Raw genomic sequence first — 19918 nt, 5'->3', positions numbered from 1 at the left:
TGGACAAATCGGCAACAGATAGAGACGGTCCCTGCCCTTTGACGGGCTCACGGTCTAATCGGGGGGAGACGGACAGACGAGAAGAATAGCAATAACAATAGCTTTCTGATTATCTTCCATCTACCCCATCTACCCCAGTGCTAAGTACAGTGTTTGGGACATACTAAGTGTTTATCCAAGACCACAGTTATTCTTATCCACTCATGCTGCCTCGATCCGAGCGCTTAGTACAGAGCCCATAGTAAGAACTTAACAAATACCACAGTTGTGATTATGATCATGATTACTGTTATTCTTAATAATAACTTCTCTGGGCCTCATTTTCCTCACAGAATAATGTTGGTATTTGTTAAGCACTTACTATGTGCAGAGCACTGTTCTAAGCGGCGAGGTAGACACAGAGTAATCAGGTTATACTCACGGGAGGCTCCCAGTTAATCCCCATTTTACAGATGAGGTAATTGAGGCACAGAGAAGTGAAGTGACTTGCCCAAAGTCACCCAGCTGACAAGTGGCAGAGTTGGGATTTGAAATGGGGATTAAATACCTGTTCTCCCTCCCCCTTGGATTATGAAACCAGGGCCGGGGACTATGTCCGGCCTATCTTCCTAAGCCCAGTGCTTAGCAGAGTGCCTGGCGCATAGTGAGTCCTTTAAAAATGCCACAGTTATTACTAATTATAAAACAAGTGAGTGTAATTATCAAAAGCAATCTCGTCACTTGGGATGCTTTCAGTTTTGAAATATCAAGGTCCTGGATACTTTTCTTTTACAGGCAGGAGATTGTAAACTCCTTAAGTTTTATTTTACTTTTACCTTTACTGTCCCAAGAGCTTCGAACGCTGCTCTGTCCCCAGTAGAAACCCAAAGTTTTTTTTTTTATTGTTTGCCCGTTTTATTGATTTTTTTTAACGGCATTTGTTAAGGGCTTACTGGGTGCCGAGCACCATCTTAAGCAGCGTGGGTCAGTGGAAAGAGCATGGGCTTTGGAGTCAGGGCTCATGAGTTCGAATCCCAGCTCTGCCACTTGTCGGCTGTGTGACTGTGGGCAAGTCACTTAACTTCTCTGGGCCTCAGTTCCCTCATCTGTAAAATGGGGATTAAGACTGTGAGCCCCACGTGGGACAACCTGATTCCCCTATGTCTACCCCAGCGCTTAGAACAGTGCTCGGCACATAGTAAGCGCTTAACAAATACCAACATTATTATTAAGCACCGGAGTAGATACGAAATAGTCAGCTCACTGTGGGCAGGGAATGGGGTCTGCTCTATCGCTCTATCGTACGCTCCCAAGCGCTTAGCGCGGTGCTCCGCCCACAGTAAGTGCTCAATAAATACGACCGACTGACTGACACGTTCTCGGTCCCACATGGTGTTCCCGGGAGAAGCAGGAGGGAGTAGGACGGAATTCCCATTTTACAGTCAGCGTGGCTCAGTGGAAAGAGCCCGGGCTTGGGAGTCCGAGGTCATGGGTTCGAATCCCAGCTCCGCCACTTGTCAGCTGTGTGACTGTGGGCAAGTCACTTCATTTTTCGGTGCCTCAGTGGCCTCATCTGTAAACTGGGGATGAAGACTGTGAGCCTCACGTGGGACCACCCGATGACCCTGTATCTCCCCCAGTGCTTAGACCAGTGCTCTCTCTGCACATAGTAAGCGCTTAACAGATACCAACATTATTATTATTATCATTACAAGACAGATTGGACACGGTTCCTGCCCCACATGGTAGGAGGGAGTCAGATCGAATCCCCATTTTACAGATGAGGGAACCGAAACCCAGAAAAGTGAAGTGATCTGACCGACAAGGCCGCCCGGCAGACGAGTGGCTGAGCCGGGGTTAGGACGCAGGTCCTTCTGACGCCCAGGTCCGTGCTCTATCCACCAGACCACGCGGCCTCTCCTCTCTCTTGCTAGATTTTCCTCCAGCTAAAGCCGTAAAATAGGTTCTGTGAGGAGCGGGCGGGGTGTTTGATGGCTTCGAGTGGGCTTTTACATGTAGTGGGTCAATGAAGAATGGTGTCTTTTGAATCAATATAATCTGCTTTTTGTCCGGAATAGAGTGCGGTTACATTTCTCTTCTAAAAATAAATCCCACAATCTGGGTATTTTTAGACTCTGGATTAATCTTCCAGTGGCCAGCAAGACGGATTCATTCCAAATGGGCTGCTCAGATCTGTGGCTGGATAGGAGGGCCAGGAGCCCGGATCAATCTATTTTCCAGAGAGCCGAGCTGCTCCAGTCCAAAAATCAGGTCACAGCACAGAGACGCACGGTAACAAATATCCCTTAAATCCATAGAGCACTTCTTTAATTTTGCCAAGCACTTTCACACCAGTTATCTGGCCGGGGAACATGTCTCCCGACTCTGTTGTATTGTACTTGTCAGCTGTGTGACCGTGGGCAAGTCACTTCACTTCTCTGGGCCTCAGTTCCCTCATCTGTCAAATGGGGATGAAGACTGTGAGCCCCAGGTGGGACAACCTGATCACCCTGTATCTCCCCCAGCGCTTAGAACAGTGCTCTGCGCATAGTAAGCGCTTAACAAATACCAACATTATTATTACTCTCCCAATCGCTTAGTACAGTGCTCTGCACAGAAAGCACTCCATAAATGTGATTGTTTGAATTAGTAATAACTGTGGTTTCTGGTCAGCGCTTAATATAATAATGTTGGTATTTGTTAAGCGCATACTATGTGCAGAGCACTGTTCTAAGCGCTGGGGTAAATACAGGGTAATTAGGTTGTGCCACTGGGGGCTCACAGTCTTAATGCCCATTTTACAGATGAGGTCACTGAGGCCCAGAGAAGTGAAGTGACTTGCCCACAGTCACACGGCTGACAAGTGGCAGAGCCGGGATTCGAACCACACAGAGCACTCTAGTAATAATACTAATTGTGATATTTGGTCAGCACTTACTATATGCCAGGCTCTGTACTAAGCGCTGGGCCAGATACGAGGTAGCTGGGTTGGACACGGTCCCCGTCCCTCATGGGGCTCACAGTCTTCATCCCCATTTTCCAGATGAGGTCACTGAGGCCCAGAGAAGTGAAGTGACTTGCCCAAAGTCGCACAGCGGGCCAGCGGCGGATCTGGGATTAGAACCCAGGTCCTTCTGACTCCCAGGCCCGTGCTCTGAGAGGGTTCAGTACGGCAGAAAGGATAGACACAGTTCCTGTCCGTGAGGAGCGTCTCAGGGGGAGGGTTCTGTGCCCCTAAATTGGAGAACCTCAAAAAAAAACCCTAGCGTGCTGGGAAAACTGGCATTTCTAGAAGGAGGATGGGAGGGAAGCAAGGTTCTTTGCTCTGAACACTAAATCTGTCGTGGAGCACCCTTTAATTATGGCATTTACTGAGCGTTTACTGTGGGCCGGGGCACTCGTGCCGAGCAGTGGGTCCTTGTCTTATGCTGTCGAGTATTCAGTAGTATTTATTGAGCGCTTACTATGTGCAGAGCACTGTACTGAGCGCTTGGGATGAACAAGCCGGCAACAGAGACGGTCCCTGCCGTTCGACGGGGTCACGGTCTCATCGGGGGAGACGGACGGACGAGAACGATGGCGATAAATAGAGTCGAGGGGAAGAACGTCTCGTAAAAACCGACGGCGACCGAATAGAATCGAGGCGATGTACATTTCATTAACAAAATAAATAGGGTGATGGAAATATATACAGTTGAGCGGAGTAGCTTTTGACCCACGGCGACTCCGCGGACACATCTCTCCGAGAACGCCCCACCTCCATCTGCCGTCCTTCTGGTAGTGGATCCAGAAAGTTTTCTTGGTAAAAATACAGAAGCGGTTTACCAGTTCCTCCTTCCGCTCAGTCAACTCGAGTCTCCACCCTCGACTCTCTCCCGTGCGGCCGCTGCTCAGCACGGCTGAGTTTTGACCTGTAGCCGATCGCCTTCCGCTCGCTAGCCGCTGCCCCAGCTAGGAGCGGAATGGACAGGCCCCCGCTCCACTCTCCCTCCCGTAGCCGAGACTGGTCGACTGTGAGCCCGTCGTTGGGCGGGGACCGTCTCTATCTGTTGCCGAATTGTACCTTCCAAGCGCTTAGTACGGTGCCCTGCGGGTAGTGAGCGCTCAATAGATACCATTGAATGAATGAATGAATCCTGAGAGGGGAAGCGGTGGGGTAGATAGAGGATAATCAGATCAGACACAGGCCCTGTCCTTAATATGTCAAAGAAAGGCATTCCTGACACTGAGCTCCCCTCCCCATGTGCGCACAAGTGGCTGAAAAAAAGGAACCCCCAAACCCACCCTATCCCACACTGCGTCTAATAATGATGACGGTAGTTGTTTAAGCGCTTACTATGTGCAAAGCGGTGTTCTAAGCGCTGGGGGGGATACAAGGTGATCAGGTTGTCCCACGTGGGGCTCACGGTTTTCATCCCCATTTTCCAGATGAGGTCACTGAGGCCCAGAGAGGTGAAGTGACTTGCCCAAAGTCACCCAGCTGATAAGTGGTGGAGCTGGGATTCGAACCCACGACCTCTGACTCCCAAGCCCGGGCTCTTTCCACTGAGTCACGCTGCTTCTCTAGGAAGGAGACACTTGGTAAATACCATCATCATCATCATCATTATTATTATTATTATCATTACAGTGAATCACACCCAGTGAGGCTCAATAAATCCCATCATTACTGAGCTGATGTAGTGACCCCAGTAAGGACCTGTCTCTGTGTTTGAAGCTGCCTCTCGGTTTTCTCATTTGCACGGTGTTTTTGCTCAAAGCAGTGTGGCCCAGTAGAAAGAGCCCGGGCCTGGGAGTCAGGAGGACCTGGGTTCTAATCCCGCCTCTGCCTCTTGCCTGCTGTGTGACCTTGGGCAAGTCACTTCACTTTGCAGTGCCTCATCTGCAAAATGGGGATTCGATACCTATGCTCCCTCCTTTTTAGAATGTGAGCCCCAGGTGGGACCGGATTATCTCGGATCTACTCCAGTGTTGAGTATGGTGTTTGGCACATAATAATAATAATAACGTTGCTATTTGTTAAGCGCTTACTACGTGCAGAGCACTGTTCTAAGCGCTGGGGTAGATACGGGGTAATCAGGTTATCCCACGAGAGGCTCACACTTAATCCCCATTTTAATAATAATGTTGGTATTTGTTAAGCGCTTACTATGTGCCGAGCACTGTTCTAAGCGCTGGGGTAGACACAGGGGAATCGGGTTGTCCCACGTGGGGCTCACAGTCTTAATCCCCATTTTACAGATGAGGGAACTGAGGCACCGAGAAGTTAAGTGACTCGCCCAAAGTCACACAGCTGGCAAGTGGCAGAGCCGGGGTTTGAACCCATGACCTCTGACTCCAAAGCCCGTGCTCTTTCCAGTGAGCCACGCTGCTTCTCAGATGAGGTAACTGAAGCACAGAGAAGTGAAGTGACTCACCCACAGTCACACAGCTGACAAGTGGCAGGGCCGGGAGTCGAACCCATGACCTCTGACTCCCACGCCCGCGTTCTTTCCACTGAGCCACGCTAAGCACTTGACAGATACTGCAATTATTACTGTTATTATTAACCTCCCTTCCAGTTGCTGCCAACTAGGCTGAGCAGGAAGTCAGTCAGTCAGTCGTATTTACTGAGCGCTTACCGAGTGCAGAGCACTGTACTAAGCGATTGGCAGGGTGCAAGAGAACAATATAACGGACCACTCCCCGCCCACAGTGAACTTACCGTCTAGAGGAAGTCAATCTAACCTAAAACTGTAGACAGTGAGTAGCAGTGTGACCTGTTGGAAAGAGCCCGGGCTTGGGAACCAGAGGATCTGGGTTCTAATCCCGGCTCTGCCACTTGCCCGCTGGGCGTCACTTAACATCCCTGTGCCTCCGTTTCCTCATTTGGAAAATGGGGATTCACTCCCAGTTCTCTCTCCTTCTGAGACAGTGAGTCTCATATATTGCAAGGACCGGATCTGAACGGATTATCTTGTTCCTACCCCTGTGCTTGGTAGAGTGTTTGGCGCATAGTAAGCACTGAAGAAATATCATCGTTATTATTGATTTTTATGGTATTTGTTCGGTCTTTACTGTGTTCCAGGCAGTGTTCTAAATGGTAGGGTAGACACGAGCTAATCAGGTTGGACACAGCCCCTGTCCCACATAGGGCTCACAGTCTTAATCCCCATTTTAGGGACGAGGTGAAGGAGGCCCTGGGAAGTGAAGAGACTTGCCCAAGGTCGGGTGGCAGACTGGGGGTGGCGCCAGGATTAGAACCCAGGTCCTTCTGACTCCCAGAAGGAGTCAGAATTTTTAAAGGCGTCCTTATCCTCCCAGTCCTTGACTCTGTCTCCAATACAGGCACCAGGATGATGGAAGGAATTAATTAACGAATTCATTCATTCGTTCATGTCTATTGAGCGCTTACAGTGTGCAGAGCACTATACTAAGCTCCTGGAAGGTACAAATCGGCAACAGATAGAGACAATCCCTACCCGACACGGGCTCTCGGTCTAGGAGGCAGACAACAGAATTAAACAAGCAGTCAGGCATCGATAGCATCGAAATAGATAAATAGAATTATAGATATATACACATCATTCATCAAATAAATAGAATAGTAAATATGTACAAATATACAGAAGCGCTGTGAGGTGGGGAAAGAGGGAGGGAGTCGGGGCGATGGGGAGGGGAGGAGGAGCAGAGGGAAAAGGGGAAGCTCAGTGTGGGAAGGCCTCTTGGAGGAGGTGAGCGCTCAGTAGGACTTTGAAGAGGGGAAGAGGGTCAGTTTGGGGGAGGTGAGGAGGGAGGGCGTTCCGGGACGGCGGGATAGGCGAGAACGGGGGACGGCGAGGAGGCGGGCGGCGGAGGAGCGGAGCGTGCGGGGCGGGCGGTGGAAAGAGAGAAGGGAGGAGAGGTAGGAGGGGGCGAGGGGACGGACAGCCTCGAAGCCTAGAGTGAGGAGTTTTTGTTTCGTGCGGAGGTGGATGGGCAACCCCTGGAGGTTTTTGAGGAGGGGAGTGACAGGCCCAGAGCGCTTCTGTAGAAACTTGTATCTCTGCCTTCCCCCCAGTGACCCTGTGGACAGCTGGTCCAGTTTCATCAAAACTCCTTGCTTTATTTGCAGTCTTTCACCTCAATAATACTAGCGATATTTATTAGGCTCTTTCTGTGTGCCAAACCCCGAGGTAGAAACAAGATGATCAAATCGGATGCGGTCCCCGTCCCGTAAGGGGCTCACGGCCCAAGCGCAATCAATCAATCCATCAATCAATCGTACGTACTGAGCGCTTCCTGAGCGCTTGGGAGATTCCAATGCAACGGAATTAGCAGACGCGCTCCCTGCCCGTAACGAGCTTACAGTCTGGAAGGGGAGACGGACGTTAATGTGAATAAATCAGTAATTTCTAATATATAATATAAAGATGCGCACGTAAGTCCTGACGGTCGCAGATGGAGAACGGGGGGGTCCGGGGAGAGATGCGTCCGTGGTGTCGCTACGGGTCGGAAACGACTCGACGGCGTCAGGCAAGAGAAGAACGCGAGTACCGCGGGGTTGGGCGTGGAGCAAATATCGGGTCCAAAGGTCACAGATCAAAGAGCGCAGGAGGGAGAGGGAGCTGGGAAAAAGAGGGCTTAATCGGGGAAGGCCTCTTGGAGGAGATGTGAATTTAGTAATGCTCCGGAAGTGGAGAGAGCGGTGGTCTGGCGTACGTGGAGGGGGTCGGGAGCTCCAGATTAGGGGAAAGACGTGGGAAAGGGCGAGATCGGTGAGATCGCGGCACAGTGAGTAAACTGGACCTGGGCTGGAGTAGGAGAGAAGAAGGGAGAACAGGGATTTTTAATCTTCCTTTTACAGATGAGGAAAATGAGGCATAGAGATATTGGGTGACTTGCCCAAGGTCTCTCAGCAGGCAAACGACAGAACTGGGAATAGGACCGGGGGGTTTTCCGACTGCCAGACCCGTGCTCTTTCCGCAAGGCCGTGCTACTACAGTCAATCCGAAGAGCATTAACTTCGCTTTAAATGTCATCCGTCAGTGAGACCGTAAACTGGCGGTGGGCAGGGAATGTGCGTGTTTATTGTTGTACTCTACTCTCCCAAGTACTCAGTACAGTGCTCTGCACCCAGTAAGCCCTCAATAAACAGTCATTCAGTTGTATTTATTGAGCCCTTACCGTACGCAGAGCGCCGTACTCGGAAGAATACACTATAAGCTCTCCTCTAGCCTGTAAACTCGCTTTGAGCAGGAAACGCGTCCGCTTAGTCTCTTTTACTCTCTCAAGCGTGTAGTACAGTGCTCTGCATGTAGTAAGTGCTCAATAAATACCACTGATCGATTAGGGGTAGACGTGTTCCCTGCCCATAATGAGTTCATGGTGAAGGATGGGGAAATGCCAACCTAAATACGGCCACGTGAAAGGAAGAGGGTCCCATCTTTTCATTCTCCACAGGCGAGTATTCCTGCCTAACCCTGCACCCGGCACTTAGGGGCCTATCTGTAATCTATTTGTTTATTAAATATTAAATCGAATTATTATGAAATCATCAAATGATCAAATCTATTTATTTGCAGCGTGGCTTAGTGGAAAGAGCACGGCCTTAGGAGTCAGGGGTCATGGGTTCGAATGCCGGCTCCGCCACTTGTCAGCTGTGTGACTCTGGGCAAGTCACTTCGCTCCTCGGTGCCTCGGTTCCCTCACCTGTAAAATGGGGATTAAGACTGTGAGCCTCACGGGGGACGACCTGATTACCTTGTATCTACCCCAGCCCTTAGAACAGTACTCGGCACATAGTAAGCGCTGAACGAATACCAACATCATTATTATTTTTATTAATATCCATCTCCCCCTCTAGACTGCAAGCTCACCGTGGGCGGGGAGGGTCTGTTACATTGTTCTAGCGTACTCTCCCAAGCGCTTAGGACAGTGCTCTTCGCACAGTAAACAGGGGAGGAAGTGAACACGACTGAATGGGCGAATAAATGGATTTCTCTCTAGTCATCTCTGGAGCTTTCTGCTAGCTCCTTTCTATCCTATTCCTAGATTTCTTCTCTGAGTCAGGCTTTCCAAGGGGCAGAGTGCTCTCTAAATATCTTGAGGTACGTTGGGGAGTGGAATTGTCCGCCAAGGTGTTATTTCCCTTAAGCCCCCAGTTACGGAAAAGAGAATGGTCAGCTGTGTTAAGATGCTTAAGCGCTAAAGGCTGGTTTATCTGGGACCCGGCAAATCCCGGGGGGCGGAAATTGGCTGCGGGTCACCCCTCCTGAGAAGTTGGCTCGGGCTTCGTCGTCGGCCTGGGGTTGTTGCCCTTCTCTGCTCCTCTCCCCGCGCCCGCCGCTTCCTCCATTCTGTTCCACGGCGTCTGTTAAGCGCTTACTATGGGCAAGACACTGTGCTAAGTGGTGGTGGTAGAAAGGAGCTAATCGGGCCGTCCCACATGGGGCTCTCACAGTCTTCATCCCCTTGGGGAGGGAACTGAGGCCCGGAGAAGGGAAGGGGCTTGCCCCAGGGTCACACGGCAGACGAGTGGCGGAGCCGGGACGGGAAGCCAGGTCCTTCTGACTCCCGGGCTCAACGGTCTACCCATTAGGCCACCCTGCTTCCCTCCAGCTCCTGCCACCAGGGAGGCCCCAGAAAACTCCAGAGAACCTTTCAAAAAGCGAGGGGAGACCTGGGTTCTAATCCCCGCTCCACCCCTGGCTTGCTGTGTGACCTTGCACAAGTCCCTTAACTGTTCTGTTAGAGAAGCAGCGTGGCTCAGTGGAAAGAGCACGGGCTTGGGAGTCAGAGGTCGTGGGTTCGAATCCCAGCTCTGCCTCTTGCCTGCTGTGTGACCTTGGCCAAGTCGCTTCACTTCTCTGGGCCTCAGTTTCCTCATTCGTAAAATGAGGATTCAATACCCGTTCTTCCTCCCCCTTAGATTATGAGGTCCGTGTGGGACAGGGACTGGCTCTGATCCGATCGTACTATTTCAGTAACCAACCAATCAATCAATGGTACTTATTGAGCTCTTACCCTGTGCAGAACGCTATACCCAAGTATACTTGGGAGAGTACAATACAACAGAATTAGCAGATAAATTCCCTGCCCGGAACGATCTTAATTGGAGATTAAGATTGTAAACCCCATTTGGGCCATGGACTGTGTCCCATCTAATTAGCTTTTCTCTCCCCTAGTGCTTAGTACAATGCCTGGCACATAGTAAGCACTTTTAACAAATACCATAAAATTAAAAAAAATCACATCCCAGTGCTTAGTACGGTGCCTGGAACATAGTAAGCACTTAACAAATAATAGCATAATGACTATTATTGTTAAGAACACACATTTAAAGCAAACCACTCAGTACACTTACGTACAACGTGTGGGAAAATGGGGAGTTATGGGACACTGAAGGCAATGAAAATCAATTCCTTTTGGAAACAGAAATTAGGCTCAGTGTTTTTTTTACAATTTCCCCCAGAGGATGCGACCTTATCTCTAATAAAGGAGTCCAGTGAATGCTAACTAATAGAAAAATCTACGCACCCTTATTTTGAGAAAACCCCCGATACTGAGCATCGTTGGATTCTAAAAAGGAGAACTTATCCCAGACCGAATGAACTCTTTAAGAAGGAGCAGTCGTTAGCCCGCAGCATCATCATTTCATTAAGGATCTGACAGCCGGTCTCATGAATTGTTGAAGACCTCGTTCAGATCGTCTCAGCGAGGAGGGCTAGTCGGAGAACCGAAGCAGCCCGGATGAGAACTTGCCAGAGAAGCCGCAGTTTTATTTTCAGGAATTCTACGGTTATTCCTCACTGTGACTTGGCATCAAGAAACAGCCGTGGGCCTAGTGGCAAGAGCCCGGGCTTGCCAGTCAGAGGTCGTGGGTCCTAATCCCCCGCTCTACCACTGGTCTGCTGTGTGGCCTCGTCGAGTCACTTCTCTGTGCCTCAGTCAAATGGGATTAAGACTGTGAGCCCCACGTGGGACAACCTGATTACCCCGTATCTACCCCAGTGCTTAGAACAGTGCTTGGCACATAGTAAGTGCTTAACAAACACCAGGATTATTATTATTCTTACCAATCGATAGTATTTATTGAATACCTACTGTGAGCCCCAGGTGGGACAGCCTGATTACCCTGTATCTACCCCAGTGCTTAGAACAGTGCTTGGCACATAGTAAGTGCTTAACAAACACCATGATTATTATTATTATTATTATCAGTCAATCGATAGTATTTATTGAATACCTACTGTGAGCCCCACGTGGGACGGCCTGATTACCTTGTATCTACCCCAGCGCTTAGAACAGTGCTCTACCCATAGTAAGCACTTAACAAATACCACAATTATTATTATTATTATTGTCATAGGCCACTGTTCAAAAAGTTTGGGAGAACACAATAGAATCGCTAGAAATGTCCCACGTTCTCAAAGTCCCAATGGCATTATTTACTGAGCACCTATTGCGGGCAGAGCCCTGTATTAAGCGCCGGGGAGAGTGTAATATAACAGAGTTGTTAAACCCATTCCCTACCCACAAGGAGTTTTCAACCTAGAAATATTGGAATATTGGAAATACTGGAAAATTGGAATTGGAAGAAGGGGTGAGATTATTTTCACCTTTTGCACTGGAACTTCACTGCTCTTTGGTATCCAGTCAATAATAATAATAATAATGGTGTTTGTGAAGTGCATACTATGTGCCAAGCACTGTTCTAAGCACTGTAGATAAAAGCGCTGTAGATAAGCGGGTAGATAAAAGGTAGTCCAGGTTGTCCCAAGTGGGGCCCACCGTCTGAATCCCCATTTTACAGATGAGGTAACTGAGGCATAGAGAAGTAGACTGCCAGCCCCGATTAGACCGTAAGCCCGTCAGTGGGCAGGGACCGACTCTATCTGTTGCCGATTTGTCCATTCCAAGCGCTTAGTACAGTGCTCTGCACATAGTAAGCGCTCAACAAATACTAGTGAACGAAGTTAAGTGACTTGCCCCAAGTCACACAGCTGATTAATGGCGGAATCGGAATTAGAACCCACAGCCTCTGACCCTGAAGCTGCTGGTACTTAATGAGCGCCTTCTGTGGGCAGATCACTGTCCTGAGAACCTGATGGAGCCCAGAAGAAGCAAAACATATATTTTCGCTCCTCAGGATTTTACACTCTAATGTGAGGAGCCAGGAAGTCAGATTATTTACAGTTTTGTACACAAGCCGGAATTTATTTGTTTATGTTACTTTCTTCCCTTCTAGACTGTCAACTTTTTATGGGGCAGGGGACCTGTTTACCGACTCTCTTACTCCCAAGGGCTTAGTATAGTGTTTAGACTGTGAGCCCGTCGTTGGGCAGGGATGGTCTCTATCTGTTGCCGAATTGTACATTCCAAGCGCTTAGTACAGTGCTCTGCACAGAGTAAGCGCTCAGTGAATACGATTGAATGAATGAACGGTCGGCACACAGTAAGCACTCAATAAATACGATTGATTGATTGATTGACAAAGAGTGGGATCAGGACGGTGAACAAAATTTCACGGGTAAAAGCGTATGGAAGAATGAAATAGAGAGAAAAAGGGGGGAATAAATAAATAAATGGGGTTCGGGCCGCTGATCTGTCTATAGAAATCTATGTGTGTATTTTTATATATACATCAGGTGCGTATGTGTTTATATATTACTAAGTATTGTTCATGCATTATGTATTGTGTATTATTTATTTATATGATATGTAAATACCTATACTCGTTGTGAGGATAGATGTACCTGTATCATCATTGCTAAGCGAGCTTGGGACCATTGATAAGTCTTGGATGTCCGGGAATTAATCAAGGAAGCCTTTCTGGCTATGGGATTTTAAATGCGTTTTGAAGATGGGACCGGTTATCATCTGGCAGATTTAAAGGGGGCGGGGAGAAAGGACAGGCCTCTCACCATTATCTGTTTCCAGTTTCCTCCCCAATTACATTTCCATTACATTCTGTTTGCAAACTCATCTCTCTCTTTGTCTCTCTCTGTTTACTGGGCTCCTCCCTTCATCTCCATTGATGACTCCCGGTAATTTCATTCCCAGGCAAAGCTGAACAACAAACACCTAATTGAGCAAGAGGGCCTAGAGAGATCTGAGAGCCTTCGGAGAACTTCAAAAGCCCCACGGTGGAAAAAAAAGATGCCAAGAAAAAACGAAACCTAGACGACTCTTGATAAAGGCACTCTTTCGGGCTTTTTTTTTTTCCAACTCTTTTATCTCTGAGGCCACTCCCTGAACAAAACTAGGAGGAGAAGGGTGTTATGTATGCTAAAGGCAACGGAAAAACCAAACTAGACCCCCCCCCCCCTTCTTCTTCTTATGGTATTTGTTTAGCGCTTAATATGTTCATTCATTCATTCAATAGTATTTATTGAACGCTTACTATGTTAAGAGCACTGTACAGGCACCGTACTAAGCGGTGGGGTAGATCCATTACCCTATTTATTTTGTCATCAGCCTATTTATTTTGTTAATGAGCTGTTCATCCCCTCGATTCTATTTATTGCTATGGTTCTTGTCTGTCCTTCCCCCCGGATTAAACCCGTCGGAGGGCAGGGCCTGTCTCTATCTGTTACCGATTTGTACATCCCAAGCGCTTAGTACAGTGCTCTGCACATAGTCAGCGCTCAATAAATACTATTGAATGAATACAAGCGAATCATTCATTTAGTCGTATTTACCGAGCGCTGACTGTGTGCAGAGCACTGTACTAAGCGCTGGGAAGAGTAGAATATGACTGTAAACAGAGACGTTCCCTGCCCACAATGAATTTTCAGTCTAGAGCGGGTGGAGACAGATATTAATATAAATAAATCAGTGACAGATCTGTACATACGTGGTGTGGGGCTGGGACAGGGGAAGGACAAAGGGAGCAAATCAGGGCGACCCAGAAGGGAGTGGGGGAAGGGGAAAGGGGGGGGGGCTTAGTCAGGGAAGGCCTCCTGGAGGAGATGTGCCTTTAATAACAATAATAATGGTATTTGTTAAGCACTTACTAGGCGCAAAGCGCGTGGCTCAGTGGAAAGAGCATGGGCCTGGGAGTCAGAGGTCATGGGTTCGAATCCCGGCTCGGCCACCTGTCAGCTACGTGACTGTAGGCGAGTCACTTCACTTTTCTGGGCCTCAGTTACCTCATCGGTAAAACGGGGATTAGGATTGTGAGCCTCACGTGGGACAAGATGATTACCCTGTATCTACCCCAGCGCTCAGAACGGTGCTCTGCACATAGTAAGCGCGCAACAAATACCAATATTATTATTCTAAGCGCTGGGATAAGGCTTTGAAGGAGGGGGAGAGTCACTGTCTGTCGGGTTAGAGGGCGTTCCAGGCCCGAGGCATCAGTTTGGACACGGTCCCTGTCCCACGTGGGCCTCCCAGTCTCAATCTCCATTTTCCGGATGAGGTAACTGAGGGTCAGAGAAGTGAAATGACTTGCCCAAGGTCACACAGCAGACACGTGGCAGAGCCGGGATCAGAACCCGGGCCCTCCTGACTTCCAGACTTGTGCTGTATCCACAGAACCACCTTAAAAGCCACTGTCCATCGACATCGAAAGTTTCCCCACTCATGCGCTTGGGGGGGAACTTTATTTTCCCAGCAGATTTTCCTGGACACACTATTTTGAGAAGAGCCTACAAGCTCTCTTGGATTGTCCTCTCCCTTGTGCTTGCTACAGGGCTCTGCAAACAGCCAGAGCTCAATAAACGCCACTGATTGAGTGACCGGCGAGGAGGAGGCTAGAGGTTTGCACTTCTTTTGTTGATTCCGCAACACTAGGATTATAGTTCAAAACAAGGATCAAATTCCAACAGAGTCTCTCTTCAAGAGAATATTGTTTTTCTCCTTCCTGGAACAGACGTACTCCTCCCTCACGTCCCTTCTCTGTGCCACGTGCCACGCGCCTCGTGCCGCGTGAGGCTCACAGTGAATCCCCGTTTTACAGATGAGGTCACTGAGGCACAGAGAAGTGAGGTGACTCGCCCCCAGTCACACAGCTGACAAGTGGAAGAGCCGGGATTCGAACTCATGACCCCTGACTCCAAAGCCCGTGCTCTTTCCACTGAGCCCCGCTGCAGACAGTGGGCTAAGCGCTGGGGTGGATCCGAGCAAATCGGGTGGGACCCAGTGGGGCTCAATGCCTTCGTCCCCATTTTAATAATAATAATAATAATAATAATGTTGGTATCTGTTCAGCGCTCACTATGTGCAGAGCGCTGTTCTAAGGGCTGGGGGAGATCCAGGGTCATCAGGTGGTGCCACGTGCGGCTCCCAGTCTTCATCCCCATTTTACAGACGAGGGAACTGAGGCCCAGAGAAGCGAAGTGACTCGCCCGCAAGTCACCCAGCTGACGAGTGGCAGAGCCGGGATTCGAACCCATGACCTCCGACTCCCAAGCCCGGGGTCTTGCCACTGAGCCATGCTGCTGCTGGGCTACAGATGAGGGAACCGAGGCACAGAGAATAATAGTAATAATACTACTAATAATAATGATATTAATGATAATAACGGTCATAGTTAAGCGCTCACTTTGCGGCAGGCACCGCCCTAAGCAGATGGAGGCCAATAAGCCACGCCCCAACGACTACGTCACCGGGAAGCCCCGCCCCCGCCAGGCCACGCCCACTAACCGACCCCTGGAAACCACGCCCCCAAATAAGCCACGCCCCCCCCACACTGTACCCCTACAAACCACGCCCCCGACTAACCACGCCCCGACTGGCCTCTCCCCCAAGTAGCCATACCCCCCATTTGCCACACTCCCAACTAGTCACACCCCCAACTAGCCTCGCCCCCAACTAACCACGCCCCCAACTAATCACGCCCCCAACTAACCACGCCCCCAACTAACCACGCCCCAACTCACCACACCCCCAACTCACCACACCCTCATCTAGCCACGCCCCGAGTAGCCACACCCCAACTAACCTCGCCCCAACTAGTCACACCCCCAACTAACCACACCCCAACTAATCACGCCCCCAACTAGCGTCCCCCCCAACTAACCACGCCCCCTATTATTCACGGCCCCAACTAGCCACACCCCCAACTAACCACGCCCAACTAGCCACACCCTCATCTAGCCACGCCCCCGAGTAGCCACACCCCCACCTAACCTCGCCCCAACTAGTCACGCCCCCAACTAACCACACCCCCAACTGACCACGCCCCAGCAAGCCAAGCCCCCAACTTCCCACGCCCCCAACTAGCCACGTCCCCAATCTCCCACGCCCCAACTAGCCACATCCCAACTAGCCACGCCCCAACGAACCCCGCCCCAGCTAGCCACGCCCCCAGGTTCCCACGCCCCAGCTAGCCACGCCCCAATTTACCACGTCCCCAGCTGGCCACGCCCCCAATTTCCACCGCCCCCAATTACCCGCGCCCCCAATTTCCCACACCCCAGCTAGCCACGCCCCCAATTACCCGCGCCCCCAACTAGCCACGCCCCCAATTCCCACCGCCCCCAACTAGCCACGCCCCCAATTACCCGCGCCCCCGATTTCCCACGCCCCAGCTAGCCACGCCCCCCATTTCCCACGCCCCAGCTAGCCACGCCCCCAATCACCAGCGCCCCCAACTAGCCACGCCCCCAATCCCCACGCCCCCAGCTAGCCACGCCCCCAATTTCCCACGCCCTCGACTAGCCACGCCCCATCCTCCCACGCCCCCAACTAGCCCCGCCCCCAATTTCCCACGCCCCCGGCTAGCCGCATCCCAACTCGCCACGCCCCCAACTGACCCCGCCCCGACTAGCCACGCCTCCCATTTCCCACGCCCCCCATTTCCCGCGCCCCCGACTAGCCACGCCCCCCGTTTCCCACGCCCCCGGCTAGCCACGCCCCCCATTTCCCACGCCCTTCATTTCCCACGCCCCCAGCTAGCCACATCCCAACTAGCCACGCCCCGACCGGCCACGCACCCCCCCCTACCCGAGCCCCCCCCCGAGCCCCTCGTCCCCAAGCCCCTCCCCCTGCGAGCCCCCCCCCCCCCCCCCCCACCGGCCCCCGCCGGTCCCCAACGAGCCCCTTTCCCCGGCTGAGCCCGCCCCCACCCCGGGCCCGCAGCCTCCGCCTCGGCAGCGGCCGCCCCCGAGCGCGGGCCGCGACCCGCCGCGACCCGCCGCCGCCAGCGTCCAGCACGTAGCCCCGAAGGCTCCGCTCCTCTCGGCTCGGCCGTCCTGCCCGTCCCGGCGGGTAAGGGGGGCGCTGGGGCGGGGGGGGGGCTGCTCCCGCCCAACTAGTCCCAGCGCTCGGACCGGTGCTGGGCACCTGGTCGCCGCTCAACGGACCCCTTTACTGGGCAGGGGTCGTCTCTCTCTGTGGCCGAACCGTCCGTTCCGAGCGCTCGGGACGGTGCTCCGCACACAGTAAGCGCTCAGTGAACACCAGCGAATCGACCAAGATCCCGTTATCTTCATTATCGAATGGACGAGTGAACCCTTATTATTATTATTACTATTATCGATCCCGTCCCCTCCCCTGCTTTACCCGGGCCCCGCCTCCCCGAGGTGCCGGGCACCGTGCTGAGCGCCGGGGTGGCTCCGAGCAAAGCGGGTTGGACCCCCCCGACCCGCGTGGGGCCCCCGCCCTCCGTCCCCATTTTACAGACGAGGGGACTGAGGCACAGAGGAGGGAAGCGACCTGCCCGAGGTCACCCAGCCGGCAAAACCTTCGCCCCCTCCCCTGCGCCCGGGTGGGACGCCTCTCCTCCTCCTCTCCCTTGTCCCCCCTCCTCAGCATCCTCCCCCCGGCTCCTGCAAGGGTCGACCTCCCCCCAAATAGCGTGGGAAAGTGGGTTTTTTTTTGGGGGGGGGGGTCTGTTCCGGTGCCCCCCGGTAAGGAGAGGGGGCGTCACAAGTTGGCATGGGGGGTTGCCGGGGAATCATCAGTCGACAGCTTTTATTCATTTTAACTGAGCTCTTCCCGGGGGAATTATTCCCTCATTCAGTGGTATTCATTCACTCAGTGGTATTCATTGAGCGCTTACTAGGTGCAGAGCACCGCACTGAGCGCTTAGAACGGACAACTGGGCCACGGAGAGAGACGATCCCTGCCCGACGACGGGCTGGCGGTGTAAACGACGCCCCCGACCTCCGTGGGCCCGTCTGAAACAAAATCCCGGGTGGGTCGTGAGTGGCGGGTGAGGGTCATCCGTTACCGGGCCTAATCATCTAACCCGAATTCGATAAGAGTCATGACGATGGTATTTGTTAAGCGCCCACTACGTGCCAAGGACTGTTCTAAGCGCTCCTGTGGATTAATCGATGATGGGAGCGTACTGCGGCCCAAGAAGGAAAAAAAAAAAAAAAAAAGGAGAGTTAGCTCCAAGAGAGGGCCCGTCCTCCGTCATGAGGGATGGGTTTCCAGGGCAACCATAACACATTTCTGCAAGCCTCCTGGTCCTCCGAATACTCGTTTTTGATGTGAGCCCGTTGTCGGGTAGGGTTTGTCTCTTCTCTGATGCGGAATTGGACTTTCCGAGCGCTTAGTACAGTGCTCCGCGCACAGTAAGCAAGCGCTCGATAAATACGATTGAATGAATGAATGAATGCCCATCACCCCCTTGTAGCCCGTGAGCCCGTCGTTGGGTGGGGATTGTCTCTATCTCCTGCCCAGTTGTATTTTCCAAGCGTTCAGCACAGTGCTCCGCACACAGTAAGCGCTCGATGAATACGATGGAATGAATGGGCGAATGTCCATCTTCTCCCTTTAGCCCGTGAGCCCGTCGTCGGTCAGGGTTTGTCTCTGTTGTGGAATTGTACTTTCCGAGCGCTTAGTACAGTGCTCCGCACACAGTAAGCGCTCGATAAATACGATGGAATGAATGAATGAATGAATGTCCATCTCTCCCCTTTAGCCCGTGAGCCCGTCGTTGGGCAGGGTTTGTTTCGACCTGTTGCCAAATTGTACTTTCCAAGCGCTTAGCTCAGTGCTCCGCACACAGTAAGCGCTCGATAAGTACGATGGAATGAATGAATGAATGAATGAATGAATGAATGAATGTCCATCCCCCCCCGCCCCCTTTAGCCCGTGAGCCCGTCGTTGGGCAGGGTTTGGCTCTATCTGTTGCCGAATTGGACTTTCCAAGCGCTCAGTACAGCGCTCTGCACACAGTAAGCGCTCAAAAAATACCACTGAATGAATCCCAGGCTGGCAGGATGATAGGGCAGGATCAGGACAGCGTCGCTCAGGTTTCGATGACTAAAATATTCTTTGGGGTTTGGGGCTTGGCCTCGATAAGTGACCGTGGGCAGGTCACTTCACTCCTCTGGGCCTCAGTGACCTCATCTGGAAAATGGGGACGAAGACCGTGAGCCTCACCCGAGACCACCTGATCCCCCCGTATCTCCCCCAGTGCTTAGAACAGCGTCCTGCCCATAGTAAGCGCTTAACAAATACCGACGTTATTCTAAGAGGGTATGTTGAAAAACCAGTTTCTCTTTCAGGAGAATTTATTACCTACAAAAAAAAAGTGGGAAATTCCGGTTCTTCAGCTCTGAACTGGGCCGGGAGCAAACCTTTCAAACTCCTTCCCCTCTGGAAGAGTAGGTCCTCTTGGTGGAAGAAATTATTTTATTTATTTTTTTGTTTGTTTTGATTTGCATGAACTACCCAAGCTAGAACTCCCTGTGGCCCCCCTCGTCCCCACCTCCTCTCGGGGAATTCATTCAGTAGTATTCATTGAGTAGTATTTATTGAGCGCTTCCTATGGGCGGAGCACTGTACTAAGCGCTTGGAATGAACAAGTCGGCAACAGATAGAGACGGGCCCTGCCGTTTGACGGGGGAATGTAACCTTATTCCAGGTCTCTTTGGAGTAATGTATTTTATTAAGGACGTGGGAGGAGAAAATTCCTTTTTTTCTTCCCGATCCCTCTGCATTCATTCATTCATTCATTCATTCATTCATTCGTGTTTATTGAGCGCTTACTAGGCGCGGAGCACCGTACTAAGCGCTT

General features: G+C 51.4%; 1 protein-coding gene across 2 annotated transcripts in view; it reads left to right on the top strand.

Annotated features, from left to right (window-relative positions):
- Positions 1 to 17060: 17060 nt before the first annotated feature.
- PKIB (cAMP-dependent protein kinase inhibitor beta) overlaps positions 17061 to 19918 on the top strand; it is a 40668-nt gene continuing 37810 nt past the window's right edge. For both annotated transcript variants that reach the window (XM_029051379.2, XM_029051362.2), the window contains exon 1: positions 17061 to 17154. The gene's annotated coding sequence lies outside the window, so the exon portion shown is untranslated. The remainder of the gene's footprint in view (positions 17155 to 19918) is intronic.

Source organism: Ornithorhynchus anatinus, chromosome 2, assembly GCF_004115215.2.
Source record: "Ornithorhynchus anatinus isolate Pmale09 chromosome 2, mOrnAna1.pri.v4, whole genome shotgun sequence".
NCBI classification, from domain to species: domain Eukaryota; kingdom Metazoa; phylum Chordata; class Mammalia; order Monotremata; family Ornithorhynchidae; genus Ornithorhynchus; species Ornithorhynchus anatinus.
The sequence above is the reverse complement of the archived record's forward strand: the minus strand, read 5'-3'. Positions and strand labels throughout refer to the sequence as shown.